This window comes from Cyprinus carpio, chromosome A12 (genome assembly GCF_018340385.1).
Source record: "Cyprinus carpio isolate SPL01 chromosome A12, ASM1834038v1, whole genome shotgun sequence".
NCBI lineage: Eukaryota > Metazoa > Chordata > Actinopteri > Cypriniformes > Cyprinidae > Cyprinus > Cyprinus carpio.
Window position 1 is genome coordinate 3,552,357 of NC_056583.1, and position 12,334 is coordinate 3,564,690.

At 38.8% G+C, this 12,334-nt stretch overlaps 1 protein-coding gene across 1 annotated transcript in view; it reads right to left on the bottom strand.

Annotated features, from left to right (window-relative positions):
* LOC109099905 (myosin light chain 4-like) overlaps positions 1–12,334 on the bottom strand; it is a 117,903-nt gene that overhangs the window by 78,725 nt on the left and 26,844 nt on the right. The gene's annotated exons all lie outside the window — the stretch shown is intronic.

The window sequence follows — 12,334 nt, forward strand, 5'->3', positions numbered from 1 at the left end:
TGCTCTGATGCAAAGTAAAAGCCACAATTTCTTTTGAATAAATAACACATAATTTCATATTTTTAGAAATAATCTGCAACACCTATTAATGTGTCACAGTCTAAATATGTTGTACTACTGTGTACTTAGAGAAAATATAAGCACAGGCTCAGGCACGGCCTTGACAGTTATCCTGGCTTGAATTCGTTCTAAGAAGTGCACATAATTCATAATCACCAAAACTTTCACTGTGAATATTAACTATTTTCACTATAGTTTTTTTCCCTTTTTCAATTTTTTCCCTGACTGCAGCCGTCAAATGTAACACATCAGCGCAGGCAAAACTGACAGTCTATTTGGCGTAAAATGTGCTTTGAATGCGCTTGTTTTGGGAAAAACTTTGGAGTAAAGCGCCACTCACGGGATCAGAAAGCTGCAAAATGCATCTTCTTTGCAGACGCCTGCGGCGCTGGTAATGAAGCGGGCGGTAGAAGTAACGCTTTTGGATGTCTACCTACCTGTAAAAATTTTAGTTTAAGTGAAATATATTTATATGTTTTTGTGTCCTGGTTCCACCATGCTACTCTTCTCTGACAATGACCTGTTTCAATGACAAACACTGTTAGCAGTTCACTGACAACATGTCATTCAGCGTCAATCATTCGCTGTCTCAAAATTGAGAGAGTGATCAAGACATTTCTCCGGAGCAAAATGTTGGCAAGAAAGAGAAGACTGCCCCAGTTTAGCTTTAAGTATTGAGAATGCCCCGTGCTTGGAAACATCGACATTAAAGCTGCAGTAAAAACCTTGTTGTGCACCAAAATGACTCTGAGCGCGCAAATGATTCAGAAGTTTTTTTGCTTGTGGTTGTCAGTAAATAAAAAATAAAAAAGTTAATTGCAAAAGTTGGTATTAACTGTATGTATAGAAAGTTAATTTTTTCTTTTAAAAAAAAAAAAGTAGCATATTTATATATTTTAGGTTTTTGTTTTTCCTTTTTCTAATTTTATTTTATTTACTTATTTTTTACAGAAAGACAGTGAATTTTGCTTGTATTTTTCTTTAAAACGGTAAGCGAGTCCTTATAGGATAGAGTTTCAGCTGAAACGTGCTGGCCTTTAGCCTACATGAAATGCAATTAATGCAATGATTATTCACCACAATCATTACTGATAAATCAGTTAAGTAAATGGAAGAAATTGAGCAGTTAATTGCAAGCCGGTGAGCAATAAATATTCGTGACAATCACTGCTGGTTGAGGGGCCCCATCTCGTTCTTTGCGGGGCGTGGCCTCTAAGATGTGCGGTTACGCCACTGGTAACCTGATTAAAATTTTAATAACAAACAATCAACTAGGGCAGCACCAAAAAACTTTGGTTTGATTCTTAGAACTTAGAATGATTCTGATTTTATACTTTCAGTGTAATCGAGACTTATAACGGATAATTGTATTGACAAGTGTCAAGGTCGAGTCAGTAGAGGCTTGTGCAGCCTGTCTGACACGTGGAGAAATCAAACTATAAGAGTGAATACTTGATACTGGGAGGAGGAGAAATTCAAACTATAAGTGCAACAGCACACACAAAGAAACAAACATGAACAAACATACTGCAGTATAAAAAAAGATAAATATTCTATATAATATTTTCCCAACTTTTAGCACGACTGCAAATGTGATTATTGATTTATAACAACTTTAGTTCAATAATAAACAAGTAATATTACCTGACTTACATTTTAGACACATTATTGACCGTTTTTTTGCATTTGCAATTTTGAGTAAATAAATTTAGGAACCTCATTAAACAGTCTGAGTAAATACATTTAAATGGAACTTTCAATGCAGCTTCTGTGTTTCCTCTGCAGTGAAAAAGATGGAGTTTGTTTGATACGTGATTTCATTTGAATGGTAACAACCATATTGTATTAATGTATCCTCAAATTTAAGAATTTGACACAAATGGTGATGTACATTTAATCAGGTTAGGGAAAAATATTGTCCTTTATAAAGTTAAAAAGGGTAACAGCAATCAATTTAAGGGAAATATCACAAATATGCTGATTAAAAGTAATACCTGATAGAGCACTGATGAGACTATTGCTTAAGAAATAAATTACATTTGTGCCAAAAAAAAACCCACCTTTAAGATTTAGTAATGACACTTCAGTGTTTCTTTTCAGTTTTTCCATGTATTTTCTTTGCTCTGTTTTTTTAAGGGGGAATACAGTGCATAACTATGAAAAAAATCTAAAATGGATTTTTAAACACTAGGTGTCCAATGAATCTTGTACATTGTCATCTTGGAATATGGACATGGGTATGTCTTCTGACTAGGGATGGGCATTTTTCAAAAATATTGTATTTGAATATTTGAACTCATAAAAAAAAATAATATTCAAATATTTGTTTATTTAAATGATGTTTAATGAGAAAGACATAATTTTTTATTCTTTGTCACTATTTCTGAACAATCTTATCAGGCTATATTCACAACAAACTTATAAATTATATATCCTGTGTATTTTTTTTCCTATTTAAAAACATTAAATTATATGTGCAAAAAAAATAGCATTCAACAAAGAGTGAAGAGCTTAATGGGGAAAAATGGCTATAAAGCATGCACATATACACTTGAGTTGGTATATGGTTGGTTATCATGTTTACATTGTTTTACATATTCTTGTTGAGAAAAAAAAACGTGTACATGCCATGTGTCCACAAAAGCTTTTAGCCAGATGAAAACGGCAGGTGCTTTTCTGAAAATGCCTATTGCTGTGAATGGTTGCAAGCGCTTACAGAGGCGCTTTGATTGCTCTGATACAGAATAGCAGCTGACAATGACGCAGATGCATCACAAATGAAATGTTGCATGCATTATTTTTTTAAATAATGCATGCAATATTTAATATATTAATATTAACTTGTCTTTCAGTTGTAGTACAAGTAGGATGACAGTTGGTCGGTGCGGTATTTGCTCCCCCCCGAGGAGGGTGACTGTGACTGGACAGCTGACTGAAAACTGACAGTGATGAGCAGTGCGCTTTTGCCCAAAGGTGAACATTTATTAGCGCTTTGTTGAGCTGCTGACGTCTTAAAAAAAATGTGGCGCTCCCATTGAAAACTATTGATTAACTGTGCTTGCCTCGAGAAAAAACTCTAGTGGATATACGTCCTTAGTCTAGTAACAAACAAAACTGGCTGCAGAGAAAATGAGTTGGAGTTGGGGTACATCTGTGAATGCAGTAATGTGCCACTGTTTTTCTTCATTCGACTGGTCATGACATTCCAGTGCTTGTATTCCATATGATTCCTCATTTTAGTGATAACTCAGTTTCACTTGACAATGTTAGCATGCTCAGGATTTATCAGGGATTTACTGCATTTACGGCCAGCAAAGCAACATTTTAGTGAAATCTGAATAGTGTTTTTTATTTTCCAAATAATTACTGCAGATAGAACATTTTATATAATATATATTTAGAATATATATATTCACCCCTATTTCTGACATGATTGCGTAATAAATAAAAAGCTACACACTGCACAAGTTAGGGGTTAAAAGAATTGTTGCCAAACATATAACATGCCAGAACGCTCTTGGTTACTCACGTAACCTCGGTTCCCTGAGATGAGGGAACGAGACATTGCTATGGGAATTACCAAATACTACTGCTATGGGAATTCTCCAAATACTACTGAAGCCTTATTGAATCACGTCAGTGAAACTGGCAAATGGCATTCAAGCGTGCAAAATATGAGGGGCCCCCCACTCTATATGTCATCCATTCAGAATCTTGACTGAAGCACTTGGTATTCTAAGATCCTGAGGTTGGTGACACAGCAATAAGAGCAATGTCTCGTTCCCTCATCTCAGGTTTCCGAGGTTACGCTGAGTAACCGAAAACGCTACCTTTCAATTTGGTCACTCTACATTGCTATGGGAACGTATAAAATCTCGCCGTGTCACAGCGATGGAGCCTGGCTCAACTAAGTACGTCAAGCTTCACATACGGAACTGTAATGAGAGCGCAATGATATTGGGGCTCTTATTAAATACAGCTCAGGTCTACAGGACCTAGTCGAAACCATGAGTCAAGGGGGGGCGGTAAACCAATGTTGATGCCGGTGAAACAAATGTTTAAAAATAGTGGCGTCTCTGGCGCCCATCACATCTAGATTAGTTAAAGTTTGTTTAATTTCAATGAAATTATGTGCTATGACGCAACGGCATTACCGGGTGCTCAAAATAAGTAGTACAGATGGTAGACAACCAAATTGGTTAATACCGCCGAGCGTTACCGCCGCCGGCAGGGCCGCGGCGTTAACTTCAAGTCAGTCATAGTGTTAAAATCCTTCGCGAAATACTACCAACAGGTGGCGGCCAAAGGGACGGATTTCGAACTGAATGTAATTGTAAAAGAGAATAAAAGGAGGAGGTAAAAGCAACAATAACATTATGATATAACATTGTACCATCTTTAAAAACCATTAAAAATGTAACCGTGCGTTAATTCAAAATGTAGATAGTCTTAGGCTACAGTCTACTCATCAAAAATTAAAAAGAAGACCTTTACACAAAGGATCTTATGCTTGCTATTGTTATAAACAGTCCTTAAATATAAGGCCTATATATATCGATAAAAAAGCTAAATGGTTTTCAGTTACGGTTCATTCTTGGTTTAAAAAAAAAAAATCCTTCAGGTTCCATTGGCAGATCGTAAATGAGAACGGTCCAGCATTTAGCAATAATTATGATTCATTCAGTTTCTTTTCAAACTGCTAACACTTTGCATTTTGAATTATGCCTTTACTGGTGAGCAAAACATTTGTATTTTCTGTTTCAGCTGTTTGATCGCGCTGGTGCGTCGCGCACATTCATTGGAAACAGTAGCCCGTTCACCGTAACCATTCGGGTAGGGTGAGTAGACCGCGAGCAGCGGTCCACTTTGGCATATTTTGTTAATTATGATTTTTAATTTTTTTCCCCCGTCGATACTGAAACGCGCGTGAACTACAAAGCCTATTTTTCCTAATGAATAATAGTTAAGCTTGAAATAGGCAACATCACGAATATGGAAACGTTTGGATTTCTCCCCGAATGAGAGCCCAACCTTACCTTATGGTTCGCGTTATATTATTATTCATTTATTTTTTTTTTTTGTTTGTTTATAGCTAAGCCTTATTATTATATACTGCAATTTTATTTATCCATTAGAATTATATATTTGTAATTATTGGTTCTGTTCTGATAAATTGGTTAAATTTAAAGGATTTGTTGTAAAGTGAAGAGAACTCAAAAATATCCTGTTGGCACATTATAACATTATTAGGCCAGCCGTTATTATTTCTGAATGTAATAAAATGCAACTTATACATGACTTTATATATTCCTTATATATATACTTATAGTTTTTTCCTCTCACAAACGTAATTTATTTTTTAGCCTGTTTTAAAAAATAATAAATAAATAAATAAAATAACCATGCAGCAAACGAAAAATAGGTATTAGGTATAGGATATTAATCGGTTAAAATTTGTTACTGTGGGGTAATTATAATTATTAGATACTTAGGAACAGAGTCTGGGCCTAATCTAGGCTATCCCGGGTTTTTTTATTTTTTTTTTAATTTTTCTCATTGCATCTGAAAATGACTTTGGCAGCACATTCACGCTCAACCTGCCTCGCGCGTGCTCTCAGCTGTGGACGATTTAAAAATGTTTGATATAAATGTTGCTGTCCCATTTTATACAGGAATTGTTCATTTAAAAAAAAAATCGAATTATATTATTGAGTTCTAATTATATTGTTAACACAAGTTAATTTAGGCTATTTAACATGCACTGTGACATTTTACCCTTTTTAACTAGAAACTCCTTGAGATTTTAAAGTGTCAGTTTAATAGTATTGAAGTTCAAGTTTTTAAAAAAAGGGTTTAAATGCTTAAATTATTTCTATGAATTAATAATATTTTATCAGGTTTTAATTGCTTAAATTATTTATATGAATTAATAATATGTTATCATGTTTGATTCTTGTAGAAAATAGTGTTTATTCTTTAAGAAAATAAGGGAAAAAATAGGGGGACGATCCAAATATTATTCATATTTGTGGTTTTTGCTTCACCTATTTATATAAGCTACAATTATTCTAAAAAAATAAAAAATAAAAAAATAAATAAAAAAAAAAAATGTAATTAAAAGTGCCATCAGCCTGAGTAAATTTGACCGTTATAGAATTGTGACTTTAAAGGTTAGTGATTTAGGAGGGTGAAAATACTGTGAAATTACAAATGTTATGGGATTTTAAAGCATAACAACTGAAGGGCTATGAAAACTTAGCCCAGTGGTTCTCAACCTTTTTTTTCCAACGGGCCGCGACTATGGGTCCAAGTGCAAGTCTCGCGGGCCGCCGCATATCATTTACATATAACGTCATCAATACAAACCAACCAGATTTATAATATTATAGCCAAATATTATGATATTTAATCGATTACATTCATTGAAATAAATTAATAATTCTACTCCCCATAAATAAAACACCTGATGCTGTCGGCTGACCAATTTTGTGAAATTCGGCTCGAAAGGAGTACAGCACAATGAAGTTGCGATTGTAAGTTGCAGTCTGTAAGACGCGCACGGGAGCATGACTTGACGCTTACGACATTGCAGCAAAAAATGTGCGTTCACAAATGTAGCCTATGTTGATCCAAATATGGAAAGCACTTTCGAATTTAATAATATGAGGTTCTCTCCAGAGATGTTTTGCCACATTTCTGCAATTAAGGATGATTGCTGCGTAGTAGGTGTTTTTTCTATTTGCCTGAACTGCTTGCAAGTGAGTTACGGCGCAAACCCGAAAATCCAGCACTCTCCTTCACTGCTGATAACTGGGACTATTCTTGTTTGTATGTGTTCATTTGCTGGCATTTCCACACTTCTTTTACTCCCTTAAAAAACAAATTTTGTCAGTTCTTGATGCTCAATTTTACCGAACTAATGGCTGTTGATGACTATTTGAATGGAATTCTGCCCAAGTGCGCGCTTGTATGTGTTCATAAAAAAATGCGGAATGTAGGTCTGCTCATGTCTGAAAATAATATATATGAAAAACAAAAGAACTTTACATATAAAACATTGGAGGCTATAGCTTATATTTCTTATTAGTACATTTTTTAAAATGAAATTAAAAACTAAAATGAATTGTAAAACTGAAAAGTTATTTTTTTTAATGGGTTTCAACATGGTGGGCCGCATTTGAATTCGTGACGTCCGCGCGGGTTGTTGAGAACCGCTGCATTAGCCAATAAAGCATTTTTTGAAAAACAATGGGCCTTAAAGTTTTGAACTAAAATATTATTCAACCATATAGCCTGTGAAATAACAAAATGCTACTTTTCAATCAAGAAAACACTGAGAGTGTGCTTCTGGTTGTTGATTTGTACTTCAATAATGACTCAAGTTTGACATAGACCAACACGGTTTTTTTTATTTATTCTTTTATTTCGATCCATACTCTCCTCTCATCTCTCTCTCCTCCTCTCTCTTCCTCCTCTCATCTCTCCTCCACCACCTCCCCATCCCTCACTCTCGTCTCGCATCCTCGCATTTAACTCTCCTAATTTAATTAACAGCATTAACTTACAATGAATAACATCTTCCTTCAGTAGGACTGAATGTTGTTCTGTCTTGCTAAATGTGGGGCTCCTGATCAGTAAGTTGTATGCGCTCAAACTGATTTAGTTAATCAAAATCTTGCGGACATTTTGGAGCTGGGCGCAGCTTAGCGCGAGTCCCGCGCGCTGGAAAAGGGAGCAGTGATGGAGGGACTCCGCTGGTCTTAAAGCCTTCCAAACGACTACGTCACAAATAACAATGCTTTCGAAAATAATGATAATGTAGCAATGATAATTTGTTTACTCAATTAAAATAAATAATAAATTCGCAAACGACATCCATACCAGTCCAGACATCAGTAGGATCCGTCTATGAAGTTTTTATCGGCTTTTTTAGATTTGGGAATACACATGCGTTACAGACAGGACAAAAAAACTTTTTGGGAGACATTATTATTATTATTATAATTATTATTATTATTATTATTATTAGTTTAGCCTAGTTACAAGCACAACCAGAACCCAATACTGCAGAGAAGGGTTGCCATTCTCAAAAAAAATATCAATGTATTCAATTTTTCGTTTTGTGTTTCAGAGGAAAATAGTGTTAAGCATCTCTCCATTTTACTTCTGAAAGAGATTTATGCAAACGCGTATAATTCTTTAAAAACTGTAACAGAGATGTCTAGAGGCGATTAATAGGTCTGCCTCCCATTTAGATAAATCCATGTCATTAGCCTAATCGCTCACTAAAATAGGCTACCACTTTAATGCTCTGATGCAAAGTAAACCATACACTTATTTTGAATAATATAACACATAGTTCATATTATATAAATAATACTGCACACCTATTAAATGTGTCAAATCTAAATATGGTGTAAAACTGTAGCTTAGAGAAAATATAAGCACAGGCTCAGGCACAGGCTTGACATTTATCCAGCTTGAATTGTTCTAAGAAATGCACATAACTTCATACTACCAAACTTTCATCTGTGAATATTAAATATTTTTTTAACTATAGTGTTTTTCTTTCATTTTCCTGACTGCAGCCGCCAAATGTAACACATCAGGAGAGGCAAAACTGACGTGTCTATTTATGCTTAAAATGTGCTTTGATGCGCTTGTTTGAAAAATCCTAGGATTAAAGCGCCACTCAGCGGGTCAAAGCTGCAAATGCATTTGTAGACGCGCCAAGGCCAAAATGAAAGGGCGTAGTAGCGACGCTTGGATGTTCACTACTGTATGATATGATGGTGATCATGTCCCAAAAAGACATCATGAACAACACTAAACAATGTGGATCAGTTTGAGAGGGACAGCATTTTCAATGGCGTGGTACATCAATACAGGTGTATACAACCCAGTAGAAAACCACTGAGGCAAGCAGCTCAGATCATAACTGAGGCTGAGTAGGCAGAATCGCGGTGAGGCAAGAAACCACACATCTAGGTTATAAATCCTTGTGAAAGTGCTGGTGATGACCAGCCCGTCAGCCATGCAAATGTACTGAATAGATATGCCACTTGCCCAGGCCCACGCGAGTCCACGGGTTAAGTGGGCCAGAACCCCTATAGGACATTTCACGCACTTAAGAGCCATAAGCCAAAGCAATTTGCGTTGATGATTCAGTTTGACAGCCTTTGCTTGGACACAGGCAGGCCTTTTGTGCGCCCTCTAAAGCATACATACAACTAGCTGCTCCAAGAGCCTGAACTGTATTGAGCGCTCGGTATAAATGCGCACCACATGTACAGGGCACAGCAAAAGTGTATTAAGCGGTTCCGGCCCGGCCAGTGTTTCGCGACGGAAAGCAGATAGTGTTATGACCTGCGTTTTAAATGGAGTCGAAAGCACTTTAGGCACATAACCCTTCCTAGGCTTTAAATGGAGTCTGCAATCACCTGTCCCGAACTCGAGTTGTCAATTGACAGTGCCTGCAGGTCCCCAGCTCGCTTAACAGAGGCCAGCGCGAGCAGGAGCACTGTCTTGCGAGAGAGGGCACGCAAGCTCGCTGATTGTATGGGCTCGAACGGGTCTTTTTTTTTGGCTCTTGAAGGAAGGAAAGAATTGTTTTGTACTGGGTAGTTGAATGGGTATTCGCCCTGCAAACCCCACCAATTTGTGAAAACTCTCCATTTATGTGCGTAAGAGTCTCGTGGAAGGAGACTTTAGCTGCATTTACACTGCAGGTCTTGATACCCACATACGATTTTCTGAAATATATCCGATTTTTTTGACGACGACCCGCTTACATCATCTTTTTTAAAAGTGACCCGTTGTCTTTGGTTTTTATCCCCGATTTTTGCCTTTACACTATACACTCCTGGAAACTATCCAAAAGTGAGACGTTCTGATCGGAAAAGGAAGTAAACACAGCACGAAAGACAATGGATGCAGATTGCAAATAAAATTATACGTGTTTTGCGTGCCAAATATATTGAAAAGTCAACAAAAAAAAAAAAATCAGCAAAAACATGGTCCGGTACGGCGGAGAAAAAAAGGCTTTTAAAACCGCCTGCTCCCCATATCGCTTATGTGAAATGTTTTCAAAAAACGGATTATTTCTGTACCAACCAGCATTTTTGCCTGCATGTCTCTTTGCCCCCAAAGACTTAAAAGCCATGAAACCTCCGCATTGCTCCACTGTGTGTACCCTTCGGTCTCTATCAAGCCTATAATAAGTTCAATGGATCTCAGTTGGTGAGTGTCCACCTGGGTTGGCGTCACTTTTAAGGCGTCACGACTCGCATTTACTGGGGAATATCCGGTTGTCTCTTTGCATGGCACCACGCCAAATGCATTATCGATTCATATCGATTTGTACCACATGAATGAGGCCTGAATCGATCTGAAAATCGGAATCCATGGGGTTTCCCTTAACTTACCGTTCACGGTCATATCGTCTATGCCACATAGGGAGGAAAAAAATGAGGTGGAGTCCGCGAACCATGCAGTGTAAAATGGGGCCTTAGCCTCAGACATAGTGTTCCAATATGCTGAGGAAGTGCATCTGTTACAAGCGAGAGCCCCATCGGCTGACCAGACATGAAGAATGACTCTGGTTGGGTGGCTATATCGTTAACATGGCGAAGGAGGTCTCTCTTCAGTGGGATAGTTCAGGTCTGTTCTGCACTTACAGGGAGACAGATTTACTTTCCTCCTCTCTGATTACTGCAAAGCACAAGAGGCAGAAGTTTTACTGAAGGGAAAAGCATACTTGCTTACTTTTGGCCTTTCTCTGGCGTTCTAACACTGATGCGAAGAGAGATCCACCTCCGCCCTGCCATATACACACCAAATCGTTTTGACTTTAAAGGGTGTAATTTCCACTCTCTGTGGATTACCCGGCCATCAACAGTTAATCCACGCCCGGCTGATTCAGGTGTCTGGGGACATGTACTGGCCGGATGGAGATGTGTCGATCTCTGCCCACAGAAGAAGGTCTCGCCAGCCGCAGTAGCAGACTTTCTGAGCTCATGCCCCACTGGTGATTTATAGACGCTACCACTGTCATGATGTCCATCCTGATGAGAACATGACAGTTTATATTACCACAATTTCTCAGTTTCTGACACACTGCGCATATTGATTGAATTCCAGCTCCACTCCTAAAAGGAGACATTCTGGCTCCAGTATCAGAATGTTCTTTTGCATATTCAGTCAGCCTAAAAGCTCTGAAGATGGCGAAGAGTCTGAGCTTGTTGCTAGTGGCGCTCTCTGGTTGGCTAAGACCAGCCAATGCGTCGAGATAGTTCAGGATGTGCATTCCGCTCTGCTTCAGAGGAGAGATGGCGGCATCCAGCCATTTGCAAATGCGCGTACAAGGGGCAGGGATAAACCGAGAGGGTAGGACCGTGAATTGGTACGCTACCCCCTCGAATGCAAATCTCAAGAAATGCCTGTGGCAAGGGGCTACCTGAATGTGAAAAATGTAATGTTGAAGTGAATGTGATTTCTTTAAATCCACAGATATAAACCAATCTCTCAGTCTGATGTGTGAGAGGTTTTGTCTCAGCGTAATCATTTTGAAGGAGTGCTTCGAAGGCGCGCAATTCAGCGGTCTCAGGTCCAAGATTGGGCGGAGTCCACCATCTTTCTTTGGTACCAGAAAATAGCGACTGTGGGAGCCGCTCTCGTGGTCTGTTAGGGGCACTGTTTCTACAGCGCGTTTTGTGAGGAGGTTGTGTATTTCCTCTCGTAAAACTGAGGCTTTTCGCTCCCGTACAGTGGACATTAACACACCATTGAAACGGGGCGGCCTGTGGAAGAACTGAAGCGTGTAGCAGACAGTAGCTCGTCTTTGGTGCGGGATGCAGATTTCCTCCTCCGAGAGACAGCATCAGGAACACGGCTTTGATTCCTGTGCCGGTGGCCTGCCGGTCTCTGTCAGGGCGGGGGTCTCTCCGGCCCTGACGGCGCTTCGGCCAAGGCTGTCTTGGTCTCACCGCCGGCTCATGTTTGCGCATAACAGCAGCAGAAGCTGCAGCCTTCCCGCATGCTGCGCTGAGGAGGAGCAGGAACGCGCAGGAAGGTTTGCGCCACATCTTGAGCGATGGGGGAGGGGCGGAAAACAGCAGTCATTAAGCACATTGGAAGGGGATCTGCAGCAGAGGTCTGAGGAGCATGTGGGCACTGAGCCAGTGTGGGGCTCATCACCTGACCCTGACAGATCCGCATCAGAAGCTCACAGCACTTTCCTCCTAGGCTCAAAAGAGGCTGCAGAGGAAGAGCACAG